Source organism: Chinchilla lanigera, unplaced genomic scaffold (genome assembly GCF_000276665.1).
Source record: "Chinchilla lanigera isolate Chin_1 unplaced genomic scaffold, ChiLan1.0 scaffold00039, whole genome shotgun sequence".
Lineage (NCBI taxonomy): Eukaryota > Metazoa > Chordata > Mammalia > Rodentia > Chinchillidae > Chinchilla > Chinchilla lanigera.
Genome location: NW_004955440.1, coordinates 8,991,726 through 8,995,690, shown reverse-complemented (window position 1 = coordinate 8,995,690; position 3,965 = coordinate 8,991,726). Strand labels below are relative to the sequence as shown.

Sequence of the window (3,965 nt, the reverse complement as noted above, 5' to 3'; positions counted from 1 at the left end):
TTTCCCTCCTTTTATCCTTAAAATAAAAAAAAATAAAAAAAAAAAATAAATAAATAAAATAAAATTAATTTCTGACTGCATAACATTTAAGTTGTAATTTCATATTTTAGTAATTACTTAATGTTGTGGTTTGTGTCTAGATGTCCTCCCTGAGGGTATATTCAGTCACGGGGGGGGGGCGGGTGTTGGACTTTTCAGAGGTGGCTGAATCTAGAGTTTGTGATTGATTCATGGTCCAATGCTGGGATTAAGGGTGTGAGTGCTACACCTGCCCTAGGGTGGGTAGCCTGCATGCAATATAAGGAATGGAAAGAGGCTTCCTGTCTCTCCCTTGTTTGCTTTTCTTGCCTTTTGCTGCCATGAACTGCTGCCCCTCTGCCATGTGCCACCCTGCCTTGGAGCCAGCAGATTATGGACTGAAACCTCTACAAACTGTGAGCTAAATAAACCTTCCTTCCTTCCTTAACTTTGGGCATAGGGTATTTTGTCTCAGTAAGAACAGAAAAGTAGTTAAGAGACTTAATATTAATTCATTTTATATAAATTCATGTTTACATACATAAGAGAACTACTTTGCCATAAAGAAAGATAAATTTGAGTCATTTGTAGGAAAATGGATGCAGCCTGAGACCATAACGTTAAGTAAAATAAATCAGACACAGGACCATAAATATCACGTGGTTTATCTTAAAGGAGAAACTCAAAGTATAAATAAAAAACAAAGTAAAAGATAAATAATAGAAATTAGGAAGACAGATCTTTTTCAAAGGGAAATGGATAAAGACATACAGGGAAAGTGGAGGGATGGGAGAGAAAAGTGATGGAAAAGGAATTAAGATGTGTTATGTAATGTACTGTCTCCAAACAAGAAATGTAAACACTGCATATTGAAAACAAGTACAAACAAAAAAGATTTAAAATGAGAGGACTCAAGAGATGGTACAGCGGGAAGAAGGGAAAAGGGATGAAATTAGCAATTAAGATGTGTGATGTAGATGCACACACTCCCACAAGGATTGTAGACATCATGTACTTCAAACATGTACTAATAAATAAAAAATAGTACTTATTGCTGAATTTACATATTCCAAGATAATATCTTCCCCTGTCTGCCTTCAGGACTCATATACTTATTCCTGGCTCTCTGGAAGTTTCCCCTAGCTAGGGACAGCTGCCTTATCCGAAGACTCGCCTTGCTATAGGCAGCCGACCTATACCTATGAATATGTATAGGATCCATTCCTGCATGCAACATAAGACTCTGGGGCCAAGAATATAGCTCAGCAGCACAGAACCTGCCTGGAAAGCACAAGGTGCTGAGTTGGATTCCTAGTACCCAAAAAACTAGAAAGTCTCTGAATGACCCACTAGATTTCATGGCTCCCTGGGGCTTTGGACAAGAGTTCTGTTGGGACCCCATTCCTGCTAACATCTTTCTCCAAAAGAGCTTTCTGCTCTTTCACAGGTGTTCTACCTAATGATTTAGATTTCATCCCAATAAACTTCCTACATAGTAATCTTTGTATCAGAGACTGTTTCCTAGTGAAACCAAACTGAAATGTAATTTTTAAAAACGCACAGTATTTTTTTTTCTGATGATGAATCCACAGGAGTAGAACAATATGAAATAAACTTTTGGAAAGTAATTTCAGAGAATTCAAATTTTTAGGAGTTCTAAATTGTGTGGGTGAAGGAAAGAGGATTGATCTGTCATTTAAAAAATACTTCAAGTGAGAATATGTTGAACTGAGTGTGAGGAAGATGCTGATCCAACCACAGTGTAAAAGTGAGATCGGAGGCAGGGTGAGGCACAGCTGACTGGGGAAATAAGTAGGACCAGGCAACAATGCAATCAGAACAGCACCAAATAAGTCCTGGGACCCTGTATGTGGAACTTCTTGCAGGCTCCCAGGAGATGTGAATGACACCCAAGGACACAGATGCAGCAAGGAACCTGCTGTCCTGATACATCATGGTGGCCCACTCAGTGTCCTTTAAACCAGGGTATACTTTTAGCTATTTACTTAATTTTTTTGTTGTTATTTATTTTGAGACAGGGTCTCACTGTGTAGTTCAGGCTGGCTTTGAATTCACTGTGTAGCCCAGGCTGGCCTCAAACCCATAACAATCCTACTGCCTCAGCCTTCTGAGTGCTGGCTTTACAGCTGTGCACCACCCCACCTGGCTATATGCTTTTATTTTTGCTCTTGTTCTCTTTTTAACTTTTGTTCAGCCCAAATTAGCTCTGCAGAGCCAGTTTCTCCCCTTGCCCCTTCACCTCTCACTCTTCAAATGAACTATTGGCCTCTCTTTTGTATTGTCTTATTCAAGGACCTGGAATAAATTTGATTGGTGACCCATTTCTAAAGGGACTACATGATGACATTTTTGGTGTGGCCAATCTTGAGAGGAAAGTGCAGGTACCAGGATGCCAAGGTAAGGCACACTTGGCACACTGTGAGGGCACACTTCTTGTTTCTCTCTAAAAACATCATGGGATTTCTTTTCTTCTCTCTCTCACTGTTTCCCTTATTCTAGGAATTAGGGGTGCCTCTTCCCATGGGGCCAGAGTGGTGCTTCTCAGCACCCCTGGTGGGGGTTAGGGGAAGGAAAGGTAGACTCTTTTCTTTCTTTGTAGCTGTCTGAGTTCACCTCACACTATGCACTTTTATTTTTTATGTTACCTGTAACCCTTTGAGGAAATTAACCTGTTCTCCTCATGCTGTAGTTTGTAGACGGCTTTTTCTTGCTTTGTCTTTTGGTCAAGAGGCCACCGCGTTACCAAGCCACATGGCCAGACCATCTTGCCGTGTGAGCATGTGTCACCAGCCACTGCCATTTTCTTAAATCTATTTTGTTTTAATAACTGGCCTTATAAGCCAAACCTCTAGTTTTGAAGAGCACACAGACTTGTGAGAGAAAAAGAGGGAAGAAAGTTTTTCTTTCTTTTCACATAGAAAGGAGAAGTTGTACCATCCCTTTAAGAATCCTGGAAAACTTTGGTGGGGGCGAAACTGCTGAGGGCTGAGGCAGGCCTGGGCAAATGGTGGGCATGCAGTGGGGTGAATGGGAGCTGGCAGAAATGACCAGTAAGGGTTGTTCCCTGTGGGGTGTGACCATCTCAGTGCAGTTCTTAGAGGAGGAAAAGGAGCCCCAAGGCGGGGACATGGGAGGGCCTGACCCTCCTTTGTGAGGCACTCAGGGTGTTATCTTCTCTCTCCACTTGCCTTGGTCCAGATACCTAGCTCCGGTGCCTGACAAGCCAAATGGTACATGGGCTGGGTGCAGCCTCCCAGGCATAGGTTCGCAGGATTACAACTCTCGGCCAAGGGCTTCGCTGAGTTAAAGGCCAAAGGCACAAGGTGCTCTGAACCTTGTTGTGCCCACAGCAACCTGAGAGCAACAGCCGTGACAGTGGCCCTGCAGGAGCCAATGCTTGAGCCACCAGTGCTACCCTCAGCTCCCCCAGGTGATGGCAAACAGCGCAAGCTGGTGCTGGTGCTGCAAGATGCACTAGGGACAACTGCGCATCAGCCACTACCTGTGAGTGCGCAGTTGATCAACTCTCCTCTTTCCGGTTCCAAGAGCCTTCCTGAGGCAACCGCCTCTTGGTGTCTGCACCTCCTTATTTAAATACAGGTAAGTTAGAGACTCACGTCTGATGCCTGAACAGAGCAGCATTTAACAACACTCAACACCGAACTGAAGTAACTGCGAGTGCACAGAAGCAGAGCTACCCCCTTCTTAATCCTTTTCCCACTGAAATAAATGCAAGACGTGTTTTTCCGGTATAGTTTCATCCTGGTTAAGTAGAGTCACCAAGAAATTTGAAATACCAGCCGAGGCACCAAGGGTTTACAATAAACACAAGTTGGGCGATCCAGCGGTTCAAGTGGTTAAAAGAACTTTGCTTGGGAAAGTTCTGTCATTAACTCATACGAATTAAAGGACTAGGTCTGGCCAAC

The 3,965-nt window shown here is 43.2% G+C and overlaps 1 pseudogene; it reads right to left on the bottom strand.

Annotated features, from left to right (window-relative positions):
• The window catches only part of LOC102017390, a 36,392-nt pseudogene extending 33,589 nt beyond the window's left edge, over positions 1–2,803 (bottom strand).
• Positions 2,804–3,965: the final 1,162 nt, after the last annotated feature.